At 38.1% G+C, this 12,773-nt stretch overlaps 1 protein-coding gene across 3 annotated transcripts in view; it reads left to right on the forward strand.

The window, feature by feature from the left end:
- Nucleotides 1-12,773, forward strand: part of KHDRBS2 (KH RNA binding domain containing, signal transduction associated 2) — a 410,517-nt gene that overhangs the window by 255,442 nt on the left and 142,302 nt on the right. The gene's annotated exons all lie outside the window — the stretch shown is intronic.

A 12,773-nucleotide genomic window follows, 5' to 3' on the forward strand; every position in this document is an offset into this window, starting at 1 on the left:
TTTAGAGAGATACTCTATTCAAACACACTATGTCCTTGTAGTGCAGAAGAATCTGAAACAATGTCATGTTTTCCTTTTATTGAGGTATTTGTAATAATCTCGTTCATCCACTACTTACTTTGTATCTAGGAAGATTACTTAAATATTATGGCGTAAATTCAGCTGCTAGTCCTGTCTAGAGAAGACTCATTTGGATTTATAGAAGTTTTGACTTAACCTTGCATTGTTTGATTGAAATTGTCTACTTTGGTTTGCAGTAGCAAGTCATTTAGGTCTTCGAGTACATCAACACTACAGTGTAGTTTGATACCACTTTAACTGCTATGGCACAAGATATAGAATCATGGGAGTCATAGTTTCACAAAGTCTTTAATTTCTCCACTAGAATGCTGGTGCCTCACCAAACTATAAATTCTAAGGATTCCATAACATTACATCATGACAGTTAAAATACTACATGACAGTTAAAATACTATAAAGCTGGATCTATTGAGATAATCCAGAATATCTTATTTGAACTGGATTATATGAGTCTACATGCCATATAATCCAATTTAAAACAGATAATCTGGATTGTATATGGCAGTGGAGATGGGTCCTCAATCCACATTAATTCTACAGTGTAGATGCACATTTTGTCTCTTGTTTTCTGTATGATTTGAAATTGAATATCCCAGAAACCACACACAAATTTTTGCCATGGGTTATGAAACTACAACATCAAATATCCAGCTACTATAACTTTGGAGATTTTTGTATTGACATGCTTATGAATTTAATTTAATTTAATCATGTTTACATTATATTTTATTTGCATGAGTTGTCCAGATCAATTACTTTATTATAAAATAAAAATTATCTAACTTGATGCACTTGGAATGGGTTATCTTTAATGTATTTTTCTGAAAACACCATTAGGAAGAATAAAAGATTTCTTTGATATAGCTGCAAATAACATTGCAAATGATTTACAGTTATATTGGCCTCATCTTAAATAAATCATGCACTTTGCTGAGCTTTAAAGGATATTAAAATTTTAAGAATTTTAATTAATATTTGAATACCTTCTTGGGAGAGAAGTATCATATAAATTTCAGGCATGCGGAAGGAGGTGTGATTTGTGCAGGATTTTCAGAGCAATTCATAGTGATTTTGCTGTTGTTGTTCAGTTTGGTGTAGTACTCTAAGACAATTAACAGAGGCAGTAGACCATATTAGAGAGACCTATTTTAAATGTCTAAAGCCTCTTCTACACAATTTTATAAAATCAACATTATCTACTGTAAACTGGATTATATGGCAGTGTAGACTAAGATAACTCAGTTGAAATCAGCTAATGTGGATTTTCTGCTATGATAACCTGGATTATCTGGCAGTGTAGATGGGGCCCAAGGCTGTACCTATATCCCAGGATCCAATCCCAGGTTATCTGCTTTCAACTTTCAACTACTTTCAACTGGATTATATGAGTCTCCACTGCCATATAATCTGGGATAAGAAGATCTGATCCTGGGATATAAGGACAGTCTAGAAAGGGCCTAACAGATTGTGTGTCAGATATATCACATTTGGGTTTGAAGAGATCTTACCTGCTGGCTAAGAAATTCTTGAAATTACATTAAAAGGGTGGTGGAAATCGTTGAAACCTATGTTGGTGAGTTAGTCAGACTTCAAAAATGTTTCTGGTGAGAAGCATCTTAGCCCACTTCTACGCCATCATCTATATTATCTGAATTTGATAATTCAGATTATCAAAGCAGATAATTCACACTATCTGCTTTGAACTGGATTATATCAATCTACACTGCCATATAATCCAGTTCAAAGCAGATAATCTGGATTTTATATGGCAGTATAGAAGAGGTCTTATTGTTGTCATTAGTGGTGGTGGTGATTGCGGTTTTTGAAGATGCTGGTGTGCTTCATCTACAGAATAGTCATCTAATCTACATGCCTGGAGTCTTCTGCCAACAGTTGACCAAACAGGCACAGAAAAGAGATGTAGTAGTCATGGGCGATTTCAACTATCCCGATATTTGCTGGACAACAAACTCGGCCAAGAATACAAGGTCCAACAAATTCCTCGCTTGCCTTGCAGACAATTTCATGGTCCAGAAGGTAGAAGAGGCAACAAGGGGATTGGCTACTCTTGATCTCATCCTAACAAATGCGGAGGACCTGATCGATGCGGTCGAAGTGGTAGGATCCTTAGGGGCAAGTGACCATGTGCTCCTGCAATTTGAGGTACAAAGGAAGGCCGAAACTAAGACAAGTCAAACCCGCATTTTGGACTTTAGGAGAGCTGATTTCCAAAAAATGAAGGAAACGCTGAGCAGCATTCCGTGGACACAGATACTAAAAGACAAGGGAGTTACGGATGGATGGGAATTTCTCAAGAGTGAAATACTCAAGACGCAATTGCAAACCGTGCCAACAAAGAGAAAAAATAGGACAAGTGCAAAGAAGCCAGAATGGATGTCCAAAGAACTTCTAACTGTGCTAAGACACAAAAGAGACATGCACAAGAAGTGGAAAAAGGGAGAAATCACCAAAGAAGAATTCAAACAAATAGCCAACACCTGTAGGGAAAAGGTCCGCAAGGCTAAAGCACAAAATGAGCTCAGGCTTGCCAGGGACATTAAAAACAATAAAAAGGGCTTCTATTCTTATGTCAGTAGAAAAAGGAAAAACAAGGAGGCAATAGGACCTCTTCGCGGAGAAGATGGGGCAATGCTGACAGGGGATAGGGAAAAGGCAGAACTACTTAATGCCTTCTTCGCCTCGGTCTTCTCACAAAAAGAGAGTCTTCAACCTCAGCAAGATGGAGTGGATGAGGGATTGGAGGACATCCAACCCCAAATTGGGAAAGAAGTCGTCCAGGAATACCTTGCCGCTCTTAATGAGTTCAAGTCCCCAGGGACAGATCAACTACACCCCAGAGTATTGAAGGAACTAGCGGAAGTCATTTCGGAACCATTGGCAACCATCTTTGAGAGTTCTTGGAGAACGGGAGAAGTTCCAGCAGATTGGAGGAGGGCCAATGTGGTCCCAATCTTCAAGAAGGGAAAAAAGGATGACCCAAACAACTACCATCCGGTCAGCCTCACGTCGATACCGGGCAAGATTTTGGAAAAGATTGTTAAGGAAGCGGTCTGCAAACACTTAGAAACAAATGCAGTCATCGCTAATAGTCAACATGGATTTATCAAAAACAAGTCATGCCAGACTAATCTGATCTCTTTCTTCGATAGAGTTACAAGCTGGGTAGATGCGGGGAATGCCGTGGATGTAGCATACCTGGATTTCAGTAAGGCCTTCGACAAGGTCCCCCATGACCTTCTGGCAAGGAAACTAGTCCAATGTGGGCTAGGCAAAACTACGGTGAGGTGGATCTGTAATTGGTTAAGTGGACGAACACAGAGAGTGCTCACTAATGCTTCCTCCTCATCTTGGAAAGAAGTGACAAGCGGAGTGCCGCAGGGTTCCGTCCTGGGCCCGGTCCTGTTCAACATCTTTATTAATGACTTGGATGAAGGGCTAGAAGGCATGATCATCAAGTTTGCAGACGACACCAAATTGGGAGGGATAGCCAATAGTCCAGAGGACAGGAGCAGAATTCAAAACGATCTTGACAGATTAGAGAGATGGGCCAAAACTAACAAAATGAAGTTCAACAGTGACAAATGCAAGATACTCCACTTTGGCAGAAAAAATGAAATGCAAAGATACAGAATGGGTGACGCCTGGCTCGAGAGCAGTACGTGTGAAAAAGATCTTGGAGTCCTCGTGGACAACAAGTTAAACATGAGCCAACAATGTGATGTGGCGGCAAAAAAAGCCAATGGGATTTTGGCCTGCATCAATAGGAGCATAGTGTCTAGATCTAAGGAAGTAATGCTACCCCTCTATTCTGCTTTAGTTAGACCACATCTGGAATATTGTGTCCAATTCTGGGCACCACAATTCAAGAGAGATATTGACAAGCTGGAATGTGTCCAGAGGAGGGCGACTAAAATGATCAAGGGTCTGGAGAACAAGCCCTATGAGGAGCGGCTTGGGGAACTGGGCATGTTTAGCCTGAAGAAGAGAAGGCTGAGAGGAGATATGATAGCCATGTATAAATATGTGAGAGGAAGCCACAGGGAGGAGGGAGCAAGCTTGTTTTCTGCTTCCTTGGAGACTAGGACGCGGAACAATGGCTTCAAACTACAAGAGAGGAGATTCCATCTGAACATTAGGAAGAACTTCCTGACTGTGAGAGCCGTTCAGCAGTGGAACTCTCTGCCCCGGAGTGTGGTGGAGGCTCCTTCTTTGGAAGCTTTTAAGCAGAGGCTGGATGGCCATCTGTCAGGGGTGATTTGAATGCAATATTCCTGCTTCTTGGCAGGGGGTTGGACTGGATGGCCCATGAGGTCTCTTCCAACTCTTTGATTCTATGATTCTATGATTCTATGATTCTAATCCAGCCACATGAACTTTTTTCAAGCGCTTTCAAATCAATGAGAAATCAATTAAGAACATGCTAACCTTTCCATCTGAAATAGATATTATTTAGCATTGCTTGAATTTAGGCACATGTCTCAACTAGAATAGAGTTAATTGCTGAATGGTGATTCAATACTTATGTAAATCACATCTATTCAATTGATATGCTCTTGCTAAGACTGGCATTTGGATCTGGGCCTTATGTGTTAAAATTAGAATGACTATTATTTGGAAAGGTATGCTGCTGATTTCAGGAAGACTTGCTTCCACATGATTTATACTTGTGAAGAGCAATACTTGGAGGGGTGCTTTGAAAGATTTTTGGTTAGGAAAATTCCTCCATAGATCTGGAACAACCCAAATGCACATAATATACCTTTGAAACAATGTAGAGAAAGATAGTATACACACATTAAAAAATGAAGGAATTTGCAATTTAGTCAATGGGTGGATGTTTTCAAGCAATGTGTACACGAGACATTTAAAAAAAAAAAATCCAAGAATCCACATAGTTGGAAAAACCTGCCAAACCAGAATGAACTTTATTCAGTATTTTAAAATTATCTTCTGCATAGAATCAACACAGAATAAATTTTGAGGTAGGAAAAGGTGGACGGCTGCAGTAATTAACTTGCAGATTCCCGCATCCCAAGTCATGAACAGTGTGTGTCATGCTAAAGGTGTCATTGCCATATAGAAAGTGTAATTCCTAATTATCTTTGTGCAAATGGCATTGTCACCAGTGATCTCAAAATATAACTACTTTTACTGAATGGTGTGGGATTAAAGAGATCAAAATGGGAAACTGCTTATGAAGTGCCACGTTTTCTCAACATTACCAATCCATGTTAGAATTTGATTAGCTTCAGGCTACTGTGAAGACCTGTCTCTCTTTCTTGCTCTCGCTCTCTCCTGTCTCTCATGATGTTCTGTAGATTCTAATATGTTGGTTAGCAGAATTGTAGACATAATGGAACACAAAACCATGCAAATCAACAATCATATTTCTGTTATCAATTGGGTCAAAATCCAATGTCACTCTGATCTTTGACTTCCAGTGCGATGAAATGTATTCCCCACCCCACTTCTAGTCCTCTAAACCCCCTCCCTCCAAACCAACAACTAAAAAGTAGAGGACCATCAATAGAACCATCCTTCTGAATTTATTGTATCCAACATATCAAAATATTGGATTATCAATATATTGAATAATCAGAATATTAACTATGCATTTTTACTGATAAGTAATCTCCCGTATGTTCTGTTGGGCTTATTTGCTGCCTGAATGAATCAACCGTATTGTTTGTGTTCTTTTACTGCTGAAATACTACATGCTTGATTATGCCTCAGAAATATATTTTTTTCCCATCTCACATCTTGCAAAAGATACAAGACAAGGCGTCTAAATGCTAAAACAGCCAGGCAAATGTTTATGATAAGAAAGCAATGTGCTTTCAAAAGCCAAAGCTTCAAGGCATGGTGCATGAACCCATAAAATGTGACAGCAAAATGACTTGTAGACCAGGCTCATAGTCTAATCTTCTATACATAATTAACCTCTTTGCTCTTCTGCTATTTATTCCTTTGACCCATATAATAATAGCATTGTGTATAAGTTACAGAAACTAGAAAATCTCAGAGAAAATGAATATACTTAGCTGAGTCATACTTCTCAGATTAATATGCAGAGTGGAATTCACTTTTCTGAATTACAGCTCAGTTAAATGTATCAAAATGTACATTGTAAATCCATCTTTGGGGAATATGCACCTTTGAATAAATACCATGAGAGAAAATAGAACTGTAAACATGTTTAAAAATAATTTTTTTCAGAGTATTAAAAGACCTTTTGTGAAAATCCCTATCTCACAACACTATGTGGGTCCATCTGCTGACCCTCTTTTCCCCCCTTGATCATCCTGCCTGTCATTATTGACAAGTAAAACCCACCAATAGGTCCCAGTCTCTCAATGTTCTCATCACATACCTTGGTGCAATGAGTACATTCTGTTTCTGCACTAGCATGTTGATAGTAACGTGATGTCAGGGAATAGATTTCTCCCTTTTTTCCCCTCCCCCTGCTATTCCAAGGCTATCATTTCTTGTGGTTATTTTTATTTTATCGTTACATTTGCCCTTTTTTTCAAAGATTAAATGGTAAAATTTCTCAAAAATTGAACAAAATGAAAAATCACAAAACAACGGTACTTCAAGAAGACAGGGTACAAGGGCATGTTGAAGTACAATTATGGGATGAGAAATTGCCAACATCACCATATCTTCAGTGCTGCTTTGCAGCTCTCAGTGGTAAAGGCATGTAATCTTCTTCCCTCTAGTCACCATTCAGAGCCCATTCTGGTATTAGCATTACAGATACCACTGTAACATCTTAGCTTCTGTTATTGAGGGCTATACTAATGACTTACTGTGATTCCTATCTCATTTATTGTTGATAGGAAAATATTACAATGGACAAATTAGATGGTGATATGGAGTGAGAAATGCCAATACTTTAGGCTCAATTAGAATTTATGAGAAAGACCGATAATATACCTGAGATCGATCAACATGAATTTGATAAATTGGAATAAAATTATGTGATTATATTGGACAAGTTTTTTTAACATGTGCATAGTATATTTTCTTTCCTGATCCTGACCACTGAAATGCCTCTTGACCCAGAAGTGGTATTTTCATGGGGATTGCAGTCTAATAAAACTAGGAGAGCTGTGTGATTCCTCCCCTTGATCTACACATGCAAAGGTCAAAGGAAAGATCTGCCTCCTGGTGAAATAGAAATCTGCTGCAAATACCTTTAAGCTAAAGTAATTGTAATTTTTTATATCTAAACTCCCCAATCAGTATAATCTAAATCATGTGTAGGTTGTTAGTTCATGTCCCTTAACACCCCCTAATGTATGAATAGTGTTATAATTTTAAAAGGTCTTTTAAAACATAGCACAAAATAATGAGAAAGAAAAATGTGACAATGCTACATTTGAGACTATAACTTTGCTTCTCTGTGCTGTTTTTAGAGTGCAGTGCAAATGAGTGAACATGAAAGCTAATGTCACATCCAACTTGTTTAAGCTCCATTGGCTATTTACATTTCTCAATACTCTTTAGGCAGTTGGAACTGTACTTACCCAATGAATTCGTGGACAATGATGAGAATTACAACAGTAGACATTTTGTCACATTTCAGTGTTTCTCCACAGAACTGTTATGATTATGAATATGTTAAGGAGACTTTACAGCCATGCTTAAAGTGGAAGTGGAGGCTTATTTTTAACACTGAAGCAGAAATCTTGAAACCTGAAGATGTTCAATTTCTGAAATATAAATGGGAAGAAATGACATGTCATTAGATTAGAAAATTCAGACCTAATTCTGGTAGCTATTTTGGCACAATTGATGGGACATGAGAAAATGATTCATTTGGTTTGCAGAAATGGCCCAAAATGTATATTAGAATGAAAGAACTAGAAAAAAGTTTTCACTAACTTGATAAAACCTGGAAAATGGAATTATTTGAGGAAGAACTGAGAGGAGTTTGAAAACAGGTTCATTCTTAATGGTGTGGACACTTATATTATATTAGCCTTTCATAAACAGTTTTTAGGGGTTTTTTATATTTCCAGTCGCTAAGGCACAGGGAGCAAGTGTCATGAAATTGGACATACCCAACCAAGTGGAAAGGTAACATTTCCTATCAGCTATTTGTTTTCCAAAACACTTTTAAAAATAAATGTGCTTAGTTACCAGATCGTTTTAACTGTGCAAGACTTTGGATGCTGTTGAATTTTCCCACCTGGTAGATCAGAGATTATTTGTCCAACCCTCTTCCACCAAATCAGAAAAAGGCCCAAACTATTAACAATATTTGGAAAGCATTTTTAATAACATTGAAAAATATTGAAAGCAAACTGATAAACATTGATTAATTCAAGGGGCCTGTCATTGAGATTTATTTGTAAGTTATTGTTGTTATAATAATTCATTATTCTTTTGTTATTGTACTCAGTAAAACTATAAACAATGAACAAATGCTTGAAAAATACGCAGGGAGCAATGATAATTGAAGCAACCTAGCATTCCAGACAGTGGAACTTACCAGGCTGAATAGCATATTGATTTGAAATGATGGATTACTTTTCATGCTTAAAGCATATAGATAAAAGAGGAAATGATGTTGCACTAATATCTGCAGTGTCTTGAAAATTCTGATTGCAATTTTCACCTTAATGGCAATAAACAGTAGATTGATTATATGTTACTATGAAAACTGTTGGGATGGGGTTTTAGAATGTGGTATATAATATCAGAGATGGGGATCAAAGCAGTAGAGATGATATTTCCATCTTGTTTGACACATTGGATGAAATAATGCTATACATTTGTTATTGGAAAAGGCAGAATCTCTAAAATAATTATACTATACCACAAAATGAGAAAAAGGGGCTCACGCTTGTTTTCCAGTTTAGTGGGTTTGTTAACCTCGAGCAATTAGTAAAGATATGGACACAAACCATGGGAAACTTCTTCTGATGGTGCTTTCACAGTCACATCACAGAAGCTTATGCATTATTCTATTATACATTTCACTGGGAAATGAGGGCTGGAGAGGATTGTGGTGAATTGTGCTCTCCTTCTTTTCTAGAAAGAAAATCCCAGTTGCCCTGAAAACCCAAATCAGGGGTGAACAACGGCCTAGAAGTTGATGGACTGTTGTAGGACCTTTGAAAGTCACTCCCATTACTCTCCCACTAGTTAAGAGCTTTCATACATTATAGAATTGCAATACTCTCTCTCTCTCATTCTCTCTCTCTCTCTCTCTCTCTCTCAAAGCTTTACCTTAATTGGCAAAAATGAATAGAATCACCCGAGCATTTGGTAGGTGAAAAGAAGCAATGCTGAATTCAACCCTGCTTTAGACAATAGATGTTGAGAATTATTCAGGACTACCTTTCTCCTTGTTGAACTTTGTACTGCCATTACAGCTGTATTCCTGGGTTGGAAGAAATTTGAATATAGCATAGTTCAGTTTTTTCCTTGCTCATCCTTCAACTAAAGGAGAATAAGATTAGGTACATGCCACTTTTGCCAGAAGAAATGCCCTTTCTTCAGTAAAAATATCTTTCTGTCGACAGAATCCCATTCTGCTGTCTGATCTCAAAGGCCTCCAGAGAATATATTCTGCTGGCAGAATTGTTCTCCTGGCAAGATCAACTGACAGAAGAACTCAAAAAGTAGGCATGCTAGCTCAAAACTTCCTGCAGTCCAATAATATAACCAAAGTGCTGCTACAAAATTAGAACAAGAGGAAAATTCTTCTAAGTAATTTCAAAAATCTCTCAGTTGGCAGGGATTTTCATTCAACACATCTTCAGCTTGCAAGTGTCCACTCACTAATTCTGCCAAGAGATTGCTCTGATAGAGCTCTGAGGTCAGTTGGAAGAAAAAAGTTCTCTCATCAGGAGTAAATATCTGACCTCAAAAGAAGCTTCTTCCTTTTTGTTTTGTTTTTTAATTTAATTTATATCTAACATTTCTTTGTGCGTTCCTAATCTTAAATCCTTACAACTGGTGTATCTGTAAATTAGGATTGCATAGATCATTGTGTTCTTGTGAGTTGGGTTATAAACATCAACAAACAACTTGGGTATGCATCATTACGCACAACTTTGCATTTAGACCAGAGTTTCTTAACCTTTTTCCACCTTTACTTTCTGCCCGAGAAATGTTTACATGACCCCAGGTATAAAGTCATATGAAATAAACATTTACTGATAATACAACATTTGCAAAGCTTGCTAAACAGGCTGATTTTCCTTTTTGTGGAGTACAGATGAAGCATTTTCGACAGAGTCCTCTGTAAACATGGCACTCCTTGGTAAATAGGTAGCATTCAGAAACCTTTTACTGTTGACTTTTATGGAGGACCACCATTTGGGTTCGGGGGAGAGGGCTAGGGCCTCCAGATGTTCTCTCAAGCTAGTCCCAAGAGAATGTCTGGACACCCACCCAGAAAGCATGTGCTTTCCAGGGTGGGTATGGGCCGGCCCCCAGGAAAATCTGTATTTTTTAAACACTGATTCTCCTGGGATAAAGGCCTGTCTGGATCCAGTCCCAGATGTCCTTTTCAGAAAGTGAGTTCTCTATGGTTCCCACTTTTGTTACTATCCAACATACAGATTTAAAGGGATGTGAAGAAAATCAATTATGACACACTCTCCTTGCATACATAACTTCTACACTGGAGACTATTTAGCAGGTAATTCATAACAAAGTGTGCCTTACTTTTTGAGCATTTTTGTTAGGTCAAGTTTGTAGTTTGATACTGAATCTCTGAGGACTTCTGTAAAAGAGAAGAGTGATATGATTTTGCAAAGTGAGCACCTCTCTTGACTGAAATATTAGCTGATATGTTTCAGCTTTAAAGGGTTTCTATTCATTGCCAGATGGAGTTTAAAAGAAGTGCTGACACAGCCTAAATTGTAATATTGCTATATTTGATGCTAATACAACCGCATCCTAATAAATATTCATATCAATATATCGTAATCTAAGTGAAGAGTAACTGGCAGGGGAGCATTTGGCCTTCGTTTGGTCCTTAAATATTCATACTGCCTTTTTTGCAGACATACTTTTTATTAATCCCAGACTTTTAAACTGTATCATAACACACACACACTTCTCTCCCATCTCAAAAGCCTTACTCTGGCCTTACTTACAGTTAATTCTAATTCCACAATTTACTATTCCTCATTCCCCATTTCACAAAACTAAGTAAAATCTTATTAAACCCACCCTTTATCAGCAGAAGGCCTCCAAAACATTTTGCTGCCCCCTGCCCTAATTGTGGACATTTAAGTTGTCATGTTTGTTACGATGTCATTAATATCATTTTATTTTAATTTGTAAGCCACTTTGAACAAAGTCTTCTCTTAATATTAAAAATGAAAACAACAACAAGCACTTGGTTCTGTTTTTCTCTGGTCAAAATAAAAAAGATAGTCACTATCAATCAATTTTAATCACAAATTTAGTAAGAGTTTTCAGTTAAGATGTTGCTCTGAGATTATCAACCTCATCCGATGGGCTGATTTGCCCACTGTACTCCACTTGCTCTCCCCTTTCACCAAAGAGCCCATTACATGAAACATACCAACTTCTGGCTGGGCTCCATGGCAAAAGGGAAGAGTAAGTGGTGTACACTGCCATCGTGGCAACAGGGGAGGTTTACCAAGTTGCCTTGGAGCAATGAGGGGAGGAGCTGGATGGTGACACTTCACCCATTGCATGGAGGCAGAGTTAAGTCAGGTAATGCAAGGCATGGAGCAATGGGTTCTCCACGCCCCCCACCAGGACCCCACGGATTCACCACAATGCATGGTGAACCCATACACCTTTGTGATAAGGTCAATGTTCAGACCATGATTGATTTCTTGTGGTGAGCCAACTTGTGTTCAATTCAGGAAAAAGATGGGGTTTATATTTCAAAAAATAATAAAACAATAAATTCAACTGTATCTCAAAAAGTATACCATATTCCATCCACAAGTCTACCTAGCATGTGGTTAGAATTTTTAAGTTGGAAAAATAAGGGAAGTCTGACATGGCAGATTAGGGATGAAAGGAAGCAAGATCCAAGCCATTTCATATTTGACCAAGCTCAGAGAGGAAATCTTTGAAATGGGCAATCATTCTAAGTAGGTGATTTGTCTGTTTGAATCATGTTTTCCATCCCTGCCAGCTGTGACTTCAAATGATCCAACTGCTAAGTGAGATATGATGGTTCTGGTGCTTCAGAGCCAAATGAGAGCCACGTTCCACTTTTCCCTTTTTCCACTTCACCAACTTTTTAGGAATTTCATTCAGAAGCCTTCCATGCTATTCTTTCATTCTCTGTCTGACTGTTTCTTTCTTGTGAAGTTTTGGGAGGGAGTGTCCTTCTCATTGCCCTTTTTTCATAATTCCATACAATGCAAGACTTAGCAGGTCTAGCAAGCTTCTCCTTAGTGATTCTGGTGCTTCCTTGAATTGTAACACATCCACTTTTTGCAGAGATGGCATTCCTGAAACTAAGCTTGGTCACAGCTTTCTTTGCTCCAGCCCTAGGGCCATCTTTAATGGCTTAGATAGCCAGATGGTGCCCTCATACAGACTTTGCTTTAGACAGAGTTCATTAAACATGTCACTGTGCCCATGAAAATAATCCTGTTCTTAGAAACACTAACAATAGTACATAAGACCAAGTTCTGACTCTCCCATATTTCTCTTGAAAT

This window comes from Anolis sagrei, chromosome 1, assembly GCF_037176765.1.
Source record: "Anolis sagrei isolate rAnoSag1 chromosome 1, rAnoSag1.mat, whole genome shotgun sequence".
Taxonomy (NCBI): domain Eukaryota; kingdom Metazoa; phylum Chordata; class Lepidosauria; order Squamata; family Dactyloidae; genus Anolis; species Anolis sagrei.